Genomic DNA, 22,690 nt, shown 5'->3' on the forward strand with positions numbered 1-22,690 from the left:
CTTTGTCCATTGTCCTGAGGTCTACAGCTCCACATGTCTCCTGCCCCGAGGCAGCCCACCTGAGGTCTCACTTTCCCTCCTCACCAGCCTCCAGACCGTCTTCCTAAGACGTCGACTCTTATGCCTTGTTTTGTCTCTTGTAAAGTTAATTTTTGTTCATGATAACTTTCTGTGTCTCGTGTCTGCATCTGGCTCCTCTACTCTGCACTAAGAACATCAGTGTGACACAAACTTGAATTCAGAAAGTGTATAGTTCAGCGAGAGACAGAAGACTTAAAAGCCAAAAGCCATCTGAGACAGAGTCTCAGATGGTTTTTGGTCGTCAGAGACAGCTTGACTAAATAAAAGTCTGCAGACAGACGCAGAGCTTGACTTGTTGTGCAATCGGCTAAGAAGCGATACAGGGACAAAGTGGAGGCTTAGCTGTGTGACTGCAACAGTGAACTCAGAACAGAAAAGCAGCTGGTCCAGATGGCATCCCTTCACTGAAAGTGTAACATGCAGTTGTTCATTCAAACTAATAAATGCCATTTGAAACAGGATAAAATTATTGATTTGATCGTGAAAGTCATTCTTTTTGCATTTAGAGTCATCAAGTTTGATTTATACTGAACTAAATATACGTCCAAAGGACCCAAAACAATGTTTTTGATTTCTCTCAATTTGTTTTTTTTTTCTTCATGGCCTGCAGGTAATATTTTTAGTTTGAGTCGAATGTGAATTGCGCATGCACGTTGCACACTGCACAGTAAGAGCACATGTCAAGTCCCGTAGTTCTCTTTCAGCGTGCTGGCCAAGATGCACCATTTGACATCGCGGATATCGTCTACTAAAGTAGCAAAACAGTTGCTGATAATTAAAGTTTTAGTGTTCTGGTCCAGGGTTACTCACATATTGACCAGACAATATCTGCCCTCTTTTAGATTAGGCAGTCGGCCTTCATTTGTTTTAGTGTTAAATATGTTGCATATGGTTCATATGTTAAAGATGAATAAATACATTTAAAGTGATCTGTTGGCCAAGTGTCTTTTAACGCGCCTTGTGGACTGTGGCGCAAAGATTCTTGGGTATTCTGTTGGAGTTGGTGTAATTATGGTTTGTGTATGTGTTTGTGAATAAGATGATGTGTAAGACAGTTGAGGGTTAATTCACATCCTTGTTCTGTGGTTAAATTGTGTCGAGTTAACAAAGATGATAAAATGTTGGTACCGTGAGTATAGGGGTGTTTGCCAGGAGAGACTTCCCGTACGGTCACAGTTGATGTATATTAATATATCTGGTGAATCTCTGGCTAGAGACTCCTAATATTTACTCTGTGTACTTCTTGTGGCCTAACTGCTATAGTCTTTTTTTATGGAGTTTATGAAATGGAAAATAGAAGTTATTTTTGAAGTAAAGTCAAATATAATGTGAAAAATAGTTTGGTTATATGTAAATGAATAAAGTGGTGTCAATGCAAACATTAATTCATGTTAATGTAGTTAAAAGTGAATATATTAGGTTGGTTAAATTTCAATTTATTAGTTTGGTTCAATAACTAAAATGTTAAGAAAATCATTTGGATGATGGCAAAGAATTAAGGTTGGGTCAAGTGCAGTATTATTGTTTACATCAACATAAAATAATCAGGTCATAAGAAGTAACTCAATTTAGATTCTGTGAAGTCAAATATTTTAGATGTGATATCTGGACATCATTTTTTTAGATTTGAGCAAGGTTATTCTTTTTTCAGTGTTGGAGGGTGCTACCTGGATCACTGTACTCCCTTCAGTTTGCCTATCATCCCAACAGGAGTACTGATGACGCTGTATCACATGTCCTCCATTCTACCCTCTCCCAACTGGACACTGACAAGTGGAACTATGTTCGTTTGCTGTTCATTGCTTACAGCTCAGCATTTACCACCATAGTTCCCCTCAGACTGGTCGTCAAACTCAGGGATCTGGGGATGAGCTCTTCACTCTGCTCCTGGGTCTTGTACTTTCTGACCGGCAGACCACAGGTGGTAAAGATTGTAAATTGCTCCTCCAGCACTCGCACCCTCAACACTGGTGCTCCCCAAGGCTGCATCCTGAGCTCCCTATTCTACTCCCGGTACACCCATGACTGTGCAACCACACACAGCTGCAATATCATCGTGAAATTTGTGGATGACACAGTAATGATTGGCCTGAGCTCCAACAACATGGAGACAGCTTATTTGAAGGTGTTGGAGTTGCTGACCAAGACCAACCACCTGGATCGGAATGTCACCAAGACCAAGGAGATGGTGGTAGATTTCAGGAGGGAGAAGCAGAGGTCCAATTACGCACCACTAAAGACCTATGTGACACTGGTGGATAAGGTGAACAGCTATAGGTGCCTCGGAGGTCATGTCTCTGAGGACCTGACATGGACAACTCACATCACCTCACTAATGAAGAAGGCTAGGTAGCGCCTGTATCACCTCGGACATCTGAGGAAATTTAAGATATCTATTGGGCTGCAGAAAACCTTTTCTGCCGCTATCCAGTCCGTCATCTCTAGAAGCATCACCGCCTGGCACGGCAACTGCAGCATCCAGGACCGGAAATCTCTTCAGAGAGTGATCCCATGTTTTAAGTGCATCACTAGAAATTTGATGCCCTGCCTTCAGGACATTTACACCAGGTGGTGCAGGTCCAGAGCGACCAGGATCATGACGGACATTCACCACCCTAACCCTGAACTGTTTGTGAAGCTGCCTTCTGGCAAGGGTCTACACAGTGTCATAGCCGGGACTGAGCATCTGAAGAGGAGCTTCTTCCTTCAGGCTATTGGGACAATAAACTCTCATAAACCAACATAACACACACTCAGCACACACCATATATCACACATGTATACACACCCTGCTTCTTTGCACACGGTCTTCTTATTCATTTTCTGTACAGCTTTGTATTTGTCTTTTATTTGTATCTAATTCTTGTTCATAATATGTTTATATATATATTGCTTTTTAAATTTATGTTTGTTATTTACTTCTATTTTTCAGTTTTATTTTCTTATTTACATGTTTTTTCTGATTGCACTATAGAGTGGTTGCAATTTAATTTCACTGCTGCTGTACTTGTATAATTGCATGTGGCAATTAAACATTAGAATCTTGGATCTTGAATCTATGTCTTGTGTTGTTGCACTTGCTTAATGTTTGGCTGTTTTTAATCACAAGCCAAGTCAGCCCATTTCTACTGTGGTTTAGCTGGTAGCATGTTACAACCAGGTGTTGTTGTCTCTGGTTCAGTTCACGTTCTAAAAATGATGATCCTCTGGACCTTTGCTTGAAGAATATTTCTCTGACTTTCTCTGGACCATTTTTTCTCTGAATCCTGCCACTCTGCATCACTGCGTATGACCGGAGTCTTCCACAGGGCCAGGTGATGTTTTGCTAAAGCTGTTAGGGAGCTGTTGGAACAAGAATGGCTGAGAAAGTGCAGCCAAAGTTACAAATGCTAACATGCCAGCTTGACAGTGGTGAGTACTAACAGTAGCCATGTTTGTTGTACACATTCATGATGATGATGTCAGCTGTTCTCTTATGTGAGCGAGACATGAGGTGGTTGGGTATGGTTAGCATTGACGATGTGCTGCGTTCACTGTCCACAACCTCTGAGCTGCTCTTCAGCAGCTTGATAACTCAGGAACACAAAGCACACAGGCCCTGAGCCTCAGAACCATGAGCAGCAGCAGCAGTGACAGACTGTCGTTCAGCCGCTAAACAAGTAGCCCAAAGTACACAAACAGACCGTCTGAGCCAATGAAAGAGCTGCTGCAGCAGCAACACACTCCTGTAGCAGTTAATGTTAGCATAAAGCACACACCTGAGAAAGTGTGGCTCTTACTGACCCCAACTTTAACACATATTGTTCAAACTACCATGAAATGTGAAAATGAAATGTGCTGAAAGGTGTTAAACAACAAGTGCTGCTGGAAGTGTTTTCATTCAGAGCACATCAGTGTTGTGAGGGACGGATGGACTTTATTCAGCAGCAGGACGTTGGGCTGTAAATATTTGATGATGTTTGATATCATTTTATTGAAATATTCTGAAGTATGTTTGTTGTTTTACTGATTCATCTGGATTATGTTTGAGTTTGTAATTGAACTATTTTCCTCTTTATTTTATCATTATGTTTGAGTTTGTCTGCTTTTTCCTCTCTGTGTGAAACAACAATAAACCTGCTGGAATATCTGATCAAAATATAAATAAATAGAAAATGAAATAAATCCCTCAGTTCAGTGTGTTTGTGACTGTGGCTGAGATGGAGGTGAAACATGTGAACCTGGGCTGTGGTTTACTGCTCTCTTCCTGTCACAAACACTGTTTGACGTCTGTTTATCTGTTGGTTTTTGTTCAGGCTGCTCAAATCATTTCTCACTGTGGGGAACTTTCTTATAACACTCACAGTAGTAGGTGGCTGAATGAAGGAGTGTAACTTTCTGGATCTTCAACTCACAGCTGTTCTGATTATTCACAACCAGGAAATCATTTTTCTGAGGATGATTGTACCTGTGCTCTATTCTACAACTCCTCTTGTCAATACGCAGAATTCTTTTGAATGTTTCTGTGTCTTTCTTCTGGATCCAGTAAACATTATTACTGTTGTCACACTGGTCAGTTCCTCGACAGCTGAAGGAGACGTCTCCATCAACTCTCCTGGTCAATGTTAAGTCCTTCTGAATCAGCTGTGCTGCCATGACAACCAGCGCTGTAGAGAAGCAGACAGATAGATGAAGGTCAGTGTGACAGTTGTTGTTCCAGGTGGACTTTGTTGGCTCCTGATTGGCTGGAAACACTCACCTGAACACAGACAACACAGAGCAGCAGCTGGGAGGAAAAGCATTTTGTGCAGTGGTGTTTCCTCTGGTGAACCTGGGGAGAAGTGGCGCTCTGACGCAGCTGAGGCCAAACCAGGACGCGCTACCAGATCAGACGAGGGCCACGTGGTTTCTAACAGGTCCTCAGAGCTCCCATCAGCCCCTGCGGCTCACAGATAAGACCACAGCTGCCGATCGATAGCTCGGCTGAAGCTGCCGTGTGATAGAAATAGAAACCCACATTCATGTGAGCAGCAACACATTCAGGTTGGTGGTGAATTTAGTAGCACAGACTGTTATCTGTTGTTGAACAGCTGTGATGAAAAGACAAAAGGACAAATCCACAAAACTCCTCCACTGTGATTTGAAGCCCTAAACGTCCCCTTACATTTCTGTCATTTCACTGAATCATTTCATTTCTATGACACATCAAATCTTTTCCACACACAGTGTCACATCTTTATTGTGTCTCCTGTTGTTCAGTCTCTTCATTAAAGCTACAGGATGTTTCACTGAGAGAAAGATTCAAAGCCAAGACTCCATCAAATGGAACATTTCAACATGTCTGCTGCATCATTTTACACACATTTCCACAAAACCCAGCCTGACACATTTGGTATTGTTGTAAAATCAGCAGGACCACATCATTTGTCTCTGTCCATCAAAAGTGTCCAATAAGAGGAAATATCAAAATAGAAACTATAGAAGAGCAATTCAACTCCAACTTACAAGGCAAAGAGTACAAGTACACACAGTACCCACCAGCAGAGATGTACTTCAACTAATACTGCAGTACTGTGAAGTGACACAGTGCTGTGATTAGTTGGACTTCTATAGTTATAGTTAGTATAGTACATGTCAGAGTAATATGACACCATCTACTGTAATAGGCAGCAGCTGAATAATATAGTAATAATATAGTTCATAATATAGTTGCAGTAAAAAAAGTATTTGAAGTATTTTTAGAAGTAGTACCAACAATAATACCAGTAATACTCCTCATTTACTGCTGTGTGTTTTTTATCCACTAGATGTCACTGTGGGTTTGTGGCCAGTAAAATAAGAGGGCGGAGCGTCATGGTGTTGTCATGGCGACCGTCATCAGCATCACGTGGATGTCCCTGCACTTCCCGTGACTGGCCACAGGGTGGTGGTGTTTCTCTGAGATGTTTAATGTCAGCACTAGCAGCAAACACAGAAATCCAGCATGTGATCAGCTTTAGTTTGAAATGTGTCACACAGCCGTGGTGGAAGAGCTGATTTATTGGTGTGACAGCGATCTAACAGCGTAAAAATACATGTAATGTCACACATGTGTTGTCTGCTGAGACAGCTGCAACATGTAGTCATTCTTCCAACAGTGGTTCATGGTGAAAATGATCTAAGTGTTCAGAGTTAGAACACACAGAACAGAACAAACATCCCTTCAGATAATATGAAATGTATCATAACTGTTCTTTCAGCTTCTTAAAGGAACACACTGACATTTGTCTGCTTTGGTTTGACGCTGTTATTCCATTTAAAGCAGATTTCAATCAGGAGAGACGAGTGAATGAAGTAAAGATCATGTTTTTGACAGCAGATGATATGTGATCAGTGAGTCTGCTCACAAAGTCTTTGTCACTTTGACTCTACAGGGAGATTTTGGCATCGAGGGGCGTCTGAATAGCAGCAAGAAAATACAGTATATTCCAAATAACATAATATGGTGGTAAATATATATATATATATGTGTCATATTATAAAATAGTAGTTTGTATGCGAATTTGACAAGGGCCAAATTGTGATGGCTAGACGACTGGGTCAGAGCTTCTCTAAAACTGCAGCTCTTGTGGGGTGTTCCCATTCCACAGTGGTCCAAGGAAGGCACAGTGGTGAACCTGCGACAGAGTCGTGGACATCCAAGGCTCATTGATGCACATGGGGAGCGAAGGCTTTGCCCGTGTGGTCCGATCCAACAGACGAGCTGCTGTAGCTATAATTACTGAAGAGGATAATGCTGGTTCTGACAGAAAGGTGTCAGGATACACAGTGCATCACAGTTTGTTGGATATGGGGCTGCATAGCCACGGACCAGTCAGGGTGCCCATGCTGACCCCTGTCCACCGCCGAATATGCCAACAATGGGCATGTGAGAATCAGAACTGGACCACGGAGCAATGGAAGAAGGTTATCAAATGGGTTATAAATTTGATTGATAAATCCAACAGTACACTACCTCACACGGGGCACCATAATACTACACTGCATCAGACAAGGCACAATTATTTAGTACCGATGGAGCATTAAAAGGATTATTATTTACAATGACAAGCCTTGAAGATGGGAAATGATAACCAATTCAATTATTCAGTGTCATCAAACGGTACTAAACTAATTGTAAATCTGATTAATAATTGACTTAATAATCACAACCATAACAGCTATAATGGCTGAAGGATGTTGAAGTTCTTGACAGCAGGGGTTGGCAACATTCGCTCTTGTACAATATTAAATGGACAGCAAGAAGGTTCAACAGAGCAGAGGTTCTGACTGACAGTGTGTTTGGATCAGGTCTGCAGTGTGTCCGACAGAATCAGAAGGGGGATCGGACTGATCTGGGTGTCGTTTCCCACCTCTCCTAAGCCTTCACAAAAGGGCAACGTCTCACCCTGATGGCTGTGAGGGCAATGACTGAGCTGCTCTCTCTTGTTAATTAGGAGCCAGTCTCCACACCTGCAACAGGTGATCTGAATACACTGCAATCAGTCCAGAGGGAGTGAGAGGTTCAGCCCAATGAAAGAGAAGTACGACAAACAAACACACACACACAGACAGACACAAACACACACACACACACTTCCCTCTCCTGAGCCTCCACCTCAGCTCCTTCAAGTTACACTCATGAACCACCCATAGATCCCTACCTGTGTCCACCAGGACAGTTCTGTAATTCACTGGACCGACCCACTCAACAATGTGATACAGAGGGATCCACCATGGGCCAAGCTTAGCTGTAGTATTTGACTTGACAGCAGCTGTACATTTTTCAGATCAGGCTTGGACCTGAGACGAGGCTCCACAGCTCTCGTTAAAGGTCCCTTCAAATTTGATGGAAAAGCACTTTGAGTTGCTGACAATGAACAAGAATATTTTTTTCCATGATTGAGCTCCTCCAACCAGTCAGTGTAACAGACACATCCTCAGCAGACATGAACCACTGAGGCGTCAGAACAGAAAACACTCACATGTGTTGTTGTGGAGGCCGCTAACAAAGGAGCCTTTTGTCATTTCTATATGAGGACTTGTTGGCTCTCATCAACACAAAATGTGAACTGCGAAGAGAACCTTTGATGGCTGAAATCACCATTAATAAAGTCCATGGACGTGAGCTCCAGGTGGGGGGTCACTGTTGGTCTCTGGGCTCAGTTCAACTTTATGTGGGTGGAGGGCTCAGTGGAAAAAAGGCTTCCAGACAACAAGAGAAAAGACAAAGCAGTCCAGAGAGGGAGAGGAGTTGATGAGTGTGTACAGCAGCAGATATGAATCTGTTCTCAGTGGTTATTAGGACTCATAAAAAAAACTGTTGAGAGCCAACCAGCACTTCCTTTCCTGCAGCAGACGGGCTGTGTGGGTTTCTGCTCTGCAGCCTCCTCACCGTTAGCTGCACTTTTTCACATGAACAACACAATGACAGTTACAACAGTTACAGCGCTCAGTACTCACTGTCTCAGCTTCCATCTGTCTTATTCACCTGGGAGACAGACACAACATCATATAAATAGTACATATAATAGATAAATCATGCATAAAATATTTAGTGAATGTAACAGCTAACACATGAAAACATGTGATATACTTACAAAACTACAGAAACATCCAGTGTGCATGAAATATACTTAAATTTGTTTTGAGGAACGGGCCAAAGAAATGTTTAATTTTCAAACAAAAGAAAAAATCATTAAAAAGAACAAAGTCCCCATTTACTGTATATCAGTGTGTGTATAAAGGTTCATTTTCTCATATTTCACTCGATTCATTTATTTAATAATCTAAAACACAATTTGATCAAACTGTTGATATATGTAAAAATAATGTGTAGTGATATATCCTTATTATGTATGATGATACATGAGTTGTACACCATGATGAATAAGCAATGATAATTTTTCTCATATTAAGTTACAGCTAAAGAAAATAAACAATTGTTAATTGTTGGTGTTTCTGAAATCTGCTATACTCTCATAAATTTCTCCTGTAAAAAATAAAATTTAAGAGAAATTCAAACTTTTCTTCCTCAAAGTGTTTAAATGAACACGAGACAATTTGCAGCAGTGACTCCTCGACTGTAACATTTACAGGAACATGTCGTTCATCTGTTCTCATCGATCAGAGCGACAGAACACAAACCACTCAGACAGAAGCACAAACCACAGAGACAAACAAGTCGTCTTGTTGTTTAGTGAAGCTGAAGTGGAGCGTCCATGTTGGTTCGCCTCAGGTCTCATAATGAGGTTCCAGCTGATCAGAGAGCTGCTGTCAGAGCCGTCAGAGTCGTGTGTCCGTCTCAATCAGTGGTCAGTTTCCAACAGTTCACCTGGTTAACCCCACTGAGCCACTGATCTCCTGTCAGTCAGCTTCTGTCTTCAGATTGTATCAGTGCAGCTGTCTGTGCTTCACTCACACAGCTCCAAATGTGACATGTTACTGTGGCATGAAGCCTGTTTTTAAGTTTCAGTGCTGTTTTCCTCTGACGTACAAACTCAACTACACTCATGTATTGTGTGAAGGTGTGAAACTGCTGTCAAAACACACTGAATGATTCTGTTGTAAAAGCTGTGAGAGTTAAATTATATTTTATCAGTTGATAAAAAATAAACGCAGCCATCATTCAGCCAACATTCAAACTGAAGGCGACTGATGAAGCTGCTGTGTGATCATTTTATAGCAGTTGTAGCTTGAAAGCAGCTCGCTCTGCTGTTTGTTCATGTGTGTAAACAACAGTGTCATCAGCGTAGAGTTTGACATCCACACTGACACAATTATAAAAGGGGCTCAGCACTGAACCTGGTGGCACAGCCACACCTACTGACTTGTATATAATAGCTATATGTTTCTGTTTGCTTCTCTTTCTTTAGCTTTGTTGTCCTTGTTTAGCTGTATGCTAATATTCACATCTTCCTCTACATTTGTTCTTGCTGCTGTGTGAAAGTATATTGAGAGCTAATTACAACCAGAGTCAAATGACTTGTAGGCGTCAACATACATGGTCCATGAAGTTGATTCTGTTTCTGATGATTTGCTCTGAAGACAAACTGAAATCCATAAAAACAAGACTGTTTCTAAAACACACACTGTGATTTCTCACTTTATTGAGAATGTTACACTGAAAGAATTGAACAAAGCTGCCACACTCTGCATAATGTATTAAAAAGAAAGACAAGGAGAGAAAAATACTAAACAATCAAATATCTAGCAGACAGCTAATGATTCAGCTTGAGACGAACTGATGAGATTTGATGGTGAGAAAAGGCGAGCAGAAAACAGTCAGTCAGCATGTGAGCAGTTGGTGGACGGTCCCTTGTTTCAGAGGATCCTCAGCAGAGAGAGTCCACAGCAGTACACCAGACTCTTCACTATCAGCACTGTGTAGAGCACACAGAGCAGCTTCACCTGGTACTGAGACGGCCCATGAACCTGTGGTGGAGTTGATGGTGCAAGAGCTGCAACCTCTGAAAAGAGACCAAAAGAAATGTCAGTCCTCTGCTCCTCTGCTCTCTTTGACAGCGTCTCCACATGAAGCTGAATCACTGCTGAACACAGTCACCAAGCCTTCATTACCTTGTTCTGTTTGGGCCTCCACTGTGCCCCCCTCGTGCTGGACGGAGCAGCGGTATTTATATGTGAAAGTAGCGTTCCTGTCAACCAGCAAGATGGCGGCGGTGCGTCCCGACTCTCTGAGCTCCAGCTGCTCTCCGTCAGCAGGGACCCACTTCTCCTGATCCTGCCTTCGTCTTTCCCAGGAGAAGCGGACCAGAGGAGGAAACATGGCTGAGGCCACACACAGCAGGGAGCTCCTCCCCTCCAGGTGGGCTCTGGATGCTGCTGGGTACACGCTCACCACGGGCTTCACTACCTGCTCATCTGAAGCTTGACAGCAGCAACAAGCAGCACAGACACACATTGACACAGTCAACAGCAGCTTCCAGCACTGCACTGCATTCAGTGTGATCCTGGAAACTACATGGACTCTGATCACTAAACTACTCATCAATACAGCACAAAGTTCAACACATAGACTGGATTCACCTTATATGTGGAATATCTGACGACCCAAAATAATTTGATATAATATAATTATTATTGTGTGGTATAATGTAATATATAATAATTTTATCTGAGGATTCAAAGATTTACGACGGTCACAAGCTGTAAAGAAATCGGTTAAGCAATAATTTTATACATTATTTTCTCACAATTATGTACAGTTATACACAATTACAATAATATGTTAAAATTTGTGTTTGACAAACTTATTTAATGAAGGAAGGTCAGATTTGATCGTTCCTTGACAGGAACTTCACATATTAAATTCAATTTGATAATATAATATAATATAATATAATAAAATCAGATTCATGGAAATCAGTGTCTAATACACATTTTTTACAGTCAGACATCACACATTTTTTTATTTAAAATATTTTGAATTATGATAGTATTTTTTGCTTTTAAATTATGTGCTAAGTTATATATAGATATAGCATTTAAATATTCAGTCTAACAACATTGAAAAACACATTTGCATGTGGTATTATACATATATTATATCATATTTTAGATATAAAGATTTTTACATTTTATCATAAATATGTAATATTATGTCTGTTTGCCTTCATTTGTACATATATCTTACATTCAAAGACATGTTATATAAAATACAACTGTCACGAAATCAATTTAAGCATTCAAGAATGACTTATTGTTATCCTATACAACATATTTAAATTGATATATTTTTCAAATACATAATCTAACAACTAAAGGAAAATGAAGCTTTGTTCTTACCTGTAACAAACAGTTTAGTTCCAGAGCCAAAGATGTCGTATCCACGTCCTCCCACAGTGAGACAGAGTAATACAAAAACCTGTGTGCTGTTGAACGTGTCGGCTGAGGTGAACGAGTCCAATTGATGAAGCAGGATCATGTTTCAGCTCCATGATGTGTTTCTTCACACTTCATTCATTGACTTTGTTAATTCTGACTTTTTGTCTCGCTCCACCAGCAGGTCGATAAGTTTAGTTCAGACTGAAATATGTTCATGCATTAATTATATTTTGCATTTTAATCTGGATTATCTGTTTTCATGGGGTTAGTACTTGTATTATTTTCCCTTCATCTTCTTTCCTCATTATGTGGAATATCTGATCAAAATATAAATAAATAGAATATGAAATAAATCCCTCAGTTCAGTGTGTTTGTGACTGTGGCTGAGATGGAGGTGAAACATGTGAACCTGGGCTGTGGTTTACTGCTCTCTTCCTGTCACAAACACTGTTTGACGTCTGTTCATCTCTTGGTTTTTGTTCAGGCTGCTCGCATCATTTCTCACTGTGGGCTGCCTTTTCCCAACAGCCGCAGAAGTAGGTGGCTGCATGAAGGAGTTTAACTCTCTGGATCTCAAATTCACAGTCATTTGTTTTATTTGCAACTGAGAAATCATCTTTCTGAGGATGATCAAAACTTTCATCTATTTTACAGCTCCTCCTGTCAACATCAAGAACCAGTCTGAAGGTTTCTGTGTCTTTGATCTGGTACCAGTACAGATGATCATTGTTGTCACACTTGTCACTTTGACATCTGAAGGAGACGCTTTCACCAACTCTCCTGGTCACTGATAACTGGTCCTGAATCAGATGTGCTGCCATGGCAACCAGCGCTGTAGAGAAGCAGACAGATAGATGAAGGTCAGTGTGACAGTGTTTGTTCCAGGTGGACTTTGTTGGCTCCTGATTGGCTGGAAACACTCACCTGAACACAGACAGCACAGAGCAGCAGCTGGGAGGAAAAGCATTTTGTGCAGTGGTGTTTCCTCTGGTGAACCTGGGGAGAAGTGGCGCTCTGACGCAGCTGAGGCCAAACCAGGACGAGCTGCCAGATCAGACGAGGGCCACGTGGTTTCTAACAGGTCCTCAGAGCTCCCATCAGCCCCTGCGGCTCACAGATAAGGCCGCTGTCTGACAATAGGCCTTTTTCAAAGCACTTTGACTTCTATTGATTGATCGCTCATGGTCCTTGTATTACAACAATCTGCAGTAATGACTTTAAAGGCCTCTTAATGATAAAATTCTACTTCTTAGAGACAAAATTCATCATGTTCTGACCTCAGATGTTATCAAATTAGCTTTTAACACAGAACCCTCAGAAACAGCTGTGAATTGCCATTGATCTTCACCGGCTTATTTTCTTCATCTAAGCCATCACCTGATTCCAACTAAATTGCTTAAAGGAGTTCTACCTTTACTCAGTACTTCTATACTCAACATGATCAACCTGTCCCTTTTCACGGGATGTGTGCCATGGTCTTTTAAAGTAGCCCTGATTAAACCGCTGCTTAAAAAGCTGACACTTGATCCAGATGTTTAAACCAACTGTAGACCCGTAACTAACCTTGCCTTCTTCTGTAAGATTCTTGAGAAAAACAGTAGCCAATCAGCAGTGTGACTTTCAACATAACATAATTTCCAGTTCTTGTCTCTGTGCTAGTCTTGTTGGATCTTCGTGCAGCATTTGACACCATTAACCATCTCATCCTGTTACAAGGACCAGAACATTTAATTGGTATTAAAAGAACTGCATGGAGCTGGTTTAAGTCATATTCATCAGACTGATCTCAGACCACTCAGTTAACAATGAATGTATACCAAAGTCAGTCATGGGGTTCAACAAGGTTCTGTACTCAGACCAATACTATTCATTTTATATATGCTCCCTTTAGGGATTATCATTAGAAAACACTCCATTCATTGCCATTGTTTTGCAGGTGATACACACACAACATTGTTAAAATCAGGAACATCCGCTAACCCTAACCCACATGTTTTGTTCCCTCAAGGCTGGATTATTGTAATTCCCTTCTATCAGCTGCACTATTAATTATGTAAAGACTCTCCAGCTGATCCAGAATGATGCTGCACAAATACTGACAAGAACTCATATTAGAGAACACATTTCTCCGTTACTAGCCTCTCTGTACTGACTTCCTGTAAAATCCAGAATTGAATTTAAAATCCTCCTCCTTACATTAAAAGCCTTCAGTGGCCTGGAACCAGCATATCTTAAAGACGTAAGAGGCAGAAATCCTCTCTACGTTTAAGGGTAAACTTAAATCTTCCCTCTTTGATGAAGCCAATAGTTAGGGCCTGCACAGACTCTTAGCTATGCTGCTATAGGTTGAGGCTGATGGGGGATTTTTCCCATGATGCACTGAGCTCCTCTCTCTTTCTGTCTATCTGTACACACTCATGTCTCATTAATACATGTTACTGACATGGCTTGGTGCTCTCTCGTCTCGCAGGTTCCCATGTATGGATAACATTCTGCTTGACTTCTACTATCATCATCATCATCATCATCATCATCATCATCATTGTTGTCGTTGTTTAGTTGTTGTTATACTTTCAGTATTAATACTTATATCTTAATTAGTAAAGCTGTAGCTGTTGTACAAACCTCTCCCATCTCTCCCACTCCTTCTCTCTCTCTCTCTACCCACCCCATCGAGGCAGAACCACCATTGAGTCCGGTTCTGCTCAGGATATCTTTCTAATAAAAGGCACTTTTTTCACCACATTTGGTGCTTGTTCATGGGGGAAATGTTGGGTCTCTGTAAATACATAAATCAGGGGAATATAGTTCAGACCTGCTCAATTTGGAAAGTGTCATGAGACTTCTGTTGTGAATTGGCGCTGTACAATGACAGACTGAGTGTTACCACCAACATTAATGATGGATCACTTCTGGCCACTCATTTTTAAATTGCTTTTAATTCTTTTAACTCAGAATATAAAGTCAAACAGCAGCTGATTTAATATTTAATGTTTTCTGTCAGGTGACGCTCTAGTGAAAGACGAGTTGGTGAAAGCAGGTCATTGCTCTCCTCTGTGGTGGAAAAACTTATTAAGAAGTGAACAAATATACATGATTCACACAAGGTTGTCTTTGTGTGATTTAATAAAGTGGTAATATCAAAGCGTAAACAGAGGTAACCGATTTCAGCTGAAAGGCCTCATCCACCAAGCAAACCCTGGCAGAGACTGACAGAGTCACAGCACAGTCAGTTTAAAGCTCACTCAGGGAAACACTGAGCAAAGGAGATTTTCCCAAAACGATATCCAGCTGACCAGATGGCCTTGGATGAACCAACAAAACCTGATGTGTGTCCGGGGAGCACACTGGGAGTGTTTCCCTTCACTTCTCTGTGTCCGGCTCGGGATTATGCTGCTGGTGCTGACATTAAACATCACGGAGAAACACCACCACCCTGTGGTCAGTCACGGGAAGTGCAGGGACATCAACGTGATGCTGATGACGGTCGCCATGACAACACCATGACGCTCCGCCCTCTTATTTTACTGGCGACAAACCCACAGTGACATCTAGTGGATAAAAAACACACAGCAGTAAATGAGGAGTATTACTGGCATTATTGTTGGTACTACTTGTAAAAAATAAAGCTGTTCAACAACAGATAACAGTCTGTGCTACTAAATTTACAGAGGTGGCAAGTAACGAAGTAAAAATACTTCATTACTGTACTTGAGTAGATTTTTCAGGTATCTGTACTTTACTTGAGTATTTATTTTTCTGACGACTTTTTACTTTTACTCCCTACATTTAAACATTTTTTTTTGTACTTTCTACTCCTTACATCGTCAAAACAGGCGCCTTACTTTTTTTTTCTTTCTTTTCCTCCGCGGTTGAAGACATGACGTACGACGTAACTACCTAGAGAGGGAAAGTCAACTGCGGAGAGAAGCGCCATGAGTGGTTGTGTAAGAGAGAAAACTTGCAGCAGCGACATGGAGGAAGAAAGTGAACCAACCAGGGAACGATGACGCATCATATTCGGAGAAGCAAGACATTCCCCATTCATGACCTTATTTAAGAGAACTGTGTGAGGTTGTCGGCTCCAAGAATGATTCATGGCGAATGCGTTGTGTCCTGTGCCAACCTAAAAACTATGAGCTTCTGGCGTTGAAGAGCTCTCCGTCAAATCTGAATAAACACATCCAGGTAAGGTGTATTTTCAGTTGTTATCATTAGCTCATTTAGCATTTCTTGTAGGCCAGTTTACAACGTTAGCAATGCTATGGGAACACATTGTTTTGATACTATAGAGCTAACACTAGCTAGCGCTCGGTTAAAAAAAAAAACAACAACCCAATAATCCTCAATTAATTGTCGTTTTGCCACTATTGTGAGACGTTACTCTTCAGGGCTCTCTGCCAGAAAGCCCGTCTTGGGGAGGTTTAGGGGTTGAATGGTGATTTAGGTTAAAATAAATACATGTTCTGTTAGAAAAGGCTTTTAAGCCGAAAGGTCTGAAGGCTAACGTCCCCTGTGTGCCAGTAGTTGTTAATCATCTACATCAACTCCGCACAGAGACAATGTTAAACATTTATATAACAATTCTGTCAGGTGAAGCACTTTTCTCTTATCTTTGTGTACGTCTGTGTCTTATTTGTGTGTATTGTCACTCCTACAGAAAGCACGTGAGTCACTTGGAGAGATACAAAAACCTCACTGCACCTTCCTTGAGGAGGAAGTTGACCTCAGATGAAGGCCTGTCCAAGCAGCATAAACTGTAGGAAACCAAGCTAGAGTGCTACCTGGCCTGCCCGGATGATACATGGATGCCCTGAAAACTTTCCCAGCAGTCTGCAACGTGTCACTGAAGCTCAACACACCTCTACTGTAGTATAAAATAGTCATAGCAAGTAGATAATGGTCAGTATAAAATAACCACAGCTAGTAATAATAGTGACTAATGGTAACTGATAATAACTGTTATAATGACAAAAGTAAGAAACGAAGAGTAATAAGTGTGAAAGAGTTGCTGAAACATACTACTGGGCACCAGCTGACAGAAAAGTGCATCTACTGTTTAAAGCTGCTATAGTCAGATGATGTGAAGTGTGAAAATATAACAACAGATCTAAGAATTGAGTCATATAACCAAATATGTAACACTGTCATTTAGTTCAAAATATTGTGCAAAGAGTGATCAGATATAATGGGATGCATCAAGAAGGGGACTGAGTTATCAGAAAACCTGCAGGCCCAAAGGCCACGGTTTCTAAGAGCCAGCAATAAGGACACAGTGAGAGCTCCTTCATAAAAGACCAAAGCGAGGCGAGGAGCAACTGGTCAACATGCAGTTTGGCACGTACGCCAATCTTCGCGCAAGCGCAGCAGGTAATACGGGGTTTTTCCACTAGAGTACAGGGTTTTTCCACTAGAGGTACGGGGATTTTCCATAAGAAATATGGTATTTTTCCATCGAGAAATAACAGTGTCGGCAGAAATTAAGCAGACTAGTGATTGGTTAAAGCCATGTTGTCCGAACGGACACACCCACTTTTCTGTGTTTAAAAAAGGATGCTCGGGGCTTTGAACCTCGGGTCAGTTTGGTTTTTTCACGGATTTTGTCTGTGTCTGATCCCGCTCTTTTTTGCCGGCAAATAAAGTTCTATTGCACTCAGCCTTGAAGACTCCTGGTGACTTTTTGATCTTTGATATCTTTTGGACCAACCGAGAAAAGAGAAGTCTTTTTACGACACTACCTGCCTCAGCTGCCTGCGAGAGGCTTTTCAGCACTGCAGGACTGATTTTCAGACCCAAAAGTACATGCCTGGATTCGAAGAACTTTGAGAACCAGATCGGCTAAATAAACAATTTTGGGATTCCTGTAGAGATGAGTGAATATCTCACAAAGAAAAACAACTTGATTAAACTAGTTTCCATGTTGATCATAATGTTATAAGTTCTGTTGCTGAAATGGAAAACTGATTTGCACATTGGCGTAAATTAAGCCTGTCAAAACAAACATTTTTCTATATAAAGTGTAGGGCTGTAACGATACACGTATCGAAGCCGAAATCGCGACACTCAGATCCACGAACCTGTCTCGGGCTGTGAGAAGGCAGAATCGCGACACAACTTCCAGTCCAGATCAGCACTATGAGCTGTAAGTAACACCACATTAACACCGCAGCGGTCGTTCGCCAATTCTCCGCCGTTGTTCGTTCACACAGAGCGAAACGCCGCTGTAAAGACGAACCGCTGTGTAATTCACACAGAAAGCGCCGCTGCGGCTCCTAAAGAGACGTGACGGTACACGTCATGATGATGACATGTGTGTGTTTTCAAGGGGTTTCCCCTGTCAATCAAAACCCGACAGAGACTGTCTTTCGGGGTAAAGTTAACTGAAGTCTCTGTCCGGAGGGCTGACCGTCGCTGAGATTTTTTTTCATCATAAACACTTGGTGAGGTAAAGTTTTTTTTGCTGGTGACAGGCGCTGTTTATCGGGCAGAAATGTGACGAGGAGTCTGTAGGACGGGCGGGAGGAAGGACGTTTCTCCACGCACAGCTGCCATATTTTTCCTTGTTGCCAAAGACAGTTACAGTTACTACGTTACCTTTATTTGGTTCTGTAACGTTGCTTTGTGGGACATTTCTCTGTATTAAGTTGAGTGAGGGACCTGTGCAGTTAACAGATCATCAGATAGAAACGCCCTCCACAATACTGCACCTCTGATACTATCAGACAAGTATCATATACATAAGTTATTGAAATGTTACATATAATAATAATTTAAAAAATAAATAAATCGAGGTTTGTATCGAACCGTGGGTCAAAAATCGTGATACAAACCGAATTGTGGGTTTGGTGTATCGTTACAGCTCTAATAAAGTGTTAAAAGATACAAATTCTGTTAAAAGTAACATGTTAAGTATAGTATTGAGAGTACCAAAGCTGTTATAAAGCTGAATTATCTAGTTGCTCATGGAGGACCTCTGGTCACTTCAGTCTTGATTATTCTGTCTGAAATTTAACTTGCAGCAAACAGACCAGTGATTTATTTATTTTTCTCTGTACCAGAACTGTGCAGGTTGTTAATAAAGGGAAAAAAAAAAATCCTATTTTGTGTGCCAAGATCTTTTCGTTTCGTTGAGTTATCAAAAGACGTATTGTGTATCATTGATGGCTTAAGTACTTTTGTACTTAAGTACATTTCAGAGCCTGTACTTTTTTACTTTTACTTGAGCAAAGGAGCTAGTGTATCTATACTTATCTATACTTCTACTTAAGTACCAAATGTGAGTACTTTTGACACCTCTGTAAATTCACCACCAACCTGAATGTGTTGCTGCTCACATGAATGTGGGTTTCTATTTCTATCACACGGCAGCTTCAGCCGAGCCATCGATCGGCAGCGGCGGCCTTATCTGTGAGCCGCAGGGGCTGATGGGAGCTCTGAGGACCTGTTAGAAACCACGTGGCCCTCGTCTGATCTGGCAGCTCGTCCTGGTTTGGCCTCAGCTGCGTCAGAGCGCCACTTCTCCCCAGGTTCACCAGAGGAAACACCACTGCACAAAATGCTTTTCCTCCCAGCTGCTGCTCTGTGCTGTCTGTGTTCAGGTGAGTGTTTCCAGCCAATCAGGAGCCAACAAAGTCCACCTGGAACAAACACTGTCACACTGACCTTCATCTATCTGTCTGCTTCTCTACAGCGCTGGTTGCCATGGCAGCACAGCTGATTCAGGAGGATTTAACATCGACCAGGAGAGTTGGTGATAAAGTCTCATTCAGCTGTCGAGGAACTGACCAGTGTGACGTTGATAATAATGTTTACTGGATCCAGAAGAAAGACACAGAAACATTTAGAGACCTCCTGGGTATTGACAAGACCAGTTGTACCATAGCTGAGAGGTACGATCATCCTCAGAAAGATGATTTCTCAGCTGTGAATAATCAGAACGGCTGTGAGTTGGAGATCCAGAACGTAACACTCCTTCATTCAGCCACCTACTACTGCTACTGTGAGAAGAAAGATCCCCACAGTGAGAAATGATGCGAGCAGCCTGAACAAAAACCAACAGATGAACAGACGTCAAACAGTGTTTGTGACAGGAAGAGAGCAGTAAACCACAGCCCAGGTTCACATGTTTCACCTCCATCTCAGCCACAGTCACAAACACACTGAACTGAGGGATTTATTTCATATTCTATTTATTTATATTTTGATCAGATGTTCCAGCAGGTTTATTGTTGTTTCACACAGAGAGGAAAAAGGAGACAAACACAAACACAATGATAAAATAAAGAGGAAAATAATTCAAATACAAACTCGAACATAATCCAGATGAATCAGTAAGACAACAAACATACTTCAGAATATTTCAATAAAATGATATTAAACATAATCAAATATTTACAGCCCAACGTCCTGCTGCTGAATAAAGTCCATATACAGAACAGGTCACACAGGTGTCTACACTGTCACCTGCTGATGGACTCTGAATGACAGGACTTGTGCTTTCAGAGGTGGTTCTCTGCTGTGTGTCTGTCCCTAAACTGCTGGTTGAGGTGGTTGATCAGGGCTTGGTACTGTTGTGGAGTCTACAGAGCTGCTGGCCGGCTGGAGTTGATGTGTGCCTGAACTGCTTGTAGATGGTTGCTCATCATCTGTATCTTCCTCTTGGCCTCCTGCTCCTCCTTGGACTATCTCAGCATTGACCCTGCATTCATTTAGAAATATGAAGAAAAAGGGTCATTATAGAAAGAGACAAAATATTCAAATCTTAATCCGAAGAAAATTATAAACATTTAAAACTGAAAGCATGCAGCCAAGGAACTCTCCCCTGTTATTACTTATTCATCAACTATTTGATTAATCTAATCTAATCTAATATAAAAGCATAATAGAATGAGTTGCAATATTGCACACAATTCAACAATATATATCATTTATAAAGACATTTTATATTTATATCTTACCTACAGGAATAAGAGCAAAATGATACACCTTACACAAGACTACATTTCTGAGTCTTAAACATTTGTGGCAGGAAGTACATCATTGCATTTCCTCCCCAGAGGTAAGGGGAGGGGCTTAGAGGAAAATTAAGAACACCTGGGAGCTGGGTGAAGGGTAATGCCAGTTACACCAAGACAGCATGGAGGAAATCAGGAGGAAGCGAGGCGGAATAGGAGAAAACACCACACAGAGTCTGTAAAGGAGTACACAAGCTGGAAAGGACCAAAACAACCCCGGACTGTGTGCGAGGGCAGGCGGATGTCTTGAGGCGCGGCACTTGGAAGCAAAAAACTGTCTGGGCTGAAAACTACTACAGATAAGTGTCACAGGCCCCTGCCTGCTCCCGTCTGTGGTATGTGTTTTTGGATTTTGGATTTTACTTTTTGCCTTTGATTTGAACTTTGCTATTTGATTTTTACTTTGTCTGGCTCTTGGTTGATACTTTGCTTTTCATCCCTGTTTCGTCTGTTTTGGGTTCACATTCAGCTTTAAAATAAAGCTCACCTTTTGTTCATTACTGCTCTTGCTTCTTGTCCCCTGATTTACTGCGTTTGGGTCTAACCCCTTTCCCCTGAGTATCCCCGTTTACCCCAGAACCTGACAATAAGTGGTCACTGCCTGTTGCTCTCCAGGCTTCTTCCTCCCTCCTAAGTCACTGTCTTCACCTCTCTCATGGAAAAGGCAAAGCTACCAAACCCCTCACCCTGTTCCCTGTCTCCATCTGCACCATCAACTCAATGGTGAATGCGATCTTTGTTCTTTTATATGGACTGTGGACTTTGGGACTCATATTTTGCTCTCATATTTAAAATATGTTGATTTATTGCTTGATGGACCTTCTTATTTCCTGAATTGATTTAAGTGTTTTGATTCTTTGTTTGTTTGTGCCTGATCCTTAATTAACACTTCATTTCAGACGCTATGGTGATAAGTGTTTTATTTGATGTACCTGTCTTTAGTAGCTAGGGCCGTAGGCTAGCGGGATTCTGACGTTGTTAGTTAACAGATACTTTCAGATTTATATATTTGTTTCTTTTCACATTTAAAGAAAAGAACGACAGGTAGAATTTTTCCCCTGTCTAGCACCCAACTTATAACTTAAGGGTATCTGTTTCCAGCCCCTACGCTACACATTATTTTCCCATTTAATTGAATACAACTTAAATATGGTTATGAGAGCATTTTGTCTACAGAACTTTTTTCTATTTCACTGGCAGATATCGTCCATGCCTTTGCATACTGATATAAATGCAATCAAACACCAGTTCATTTTGTCATGTTGCTTCTGTCACATTCAGCTGTAGCTAAGCTAGCTGTAGCAGTAACACTAAGAGTCTGAGTTCTTCAGACTTCACATCATCAAGAGACGTTTTCTGTCCCACTGCACATCCAACACCTCACCTAATGTGTGTGAGAGACTGTAGCTACATTCTGCTGAATTCTACTGAATGACAATCCTAAAGATGGTCGTGGGTTTGTTATGTATCACAAACGTGAAAATATGTGTTCTCAAATGATACTATGCTAGGTACACTTTGTTAAATGCCTGGCTAAAGACTATTAATCACACACTACACAGTAATAAATGGTCTGAAGCAAGAGGAATTGTTAGCCGACCTTGTGCACTGACTGCTAACTGTTACTGAGAAAGTATTGACCACCGCCACGTCAAAATGAACCATAAACTAACATTACTGCTCAATATCTGAAGTAAAGTAACAGCTAGCTGGTGTCAGTTACTTGTAAAATGCATAGATGATGTTTAATAGTA

The sequence above is a fragment of the Sparus aurata genome, chromosome 21 (genome assembly GCF_900880675.1).
Source record: "Sparus aurata chromosome 21, fSpaAur1.1, whole genome shotgun sequence".
Taxonomy (NCBI): domain Eukaryota; kingdom Metazoa; phylum Chordata; class Actinopteri; order Spariformes; family Sparidae; genus Sparus; species Sparus aurata.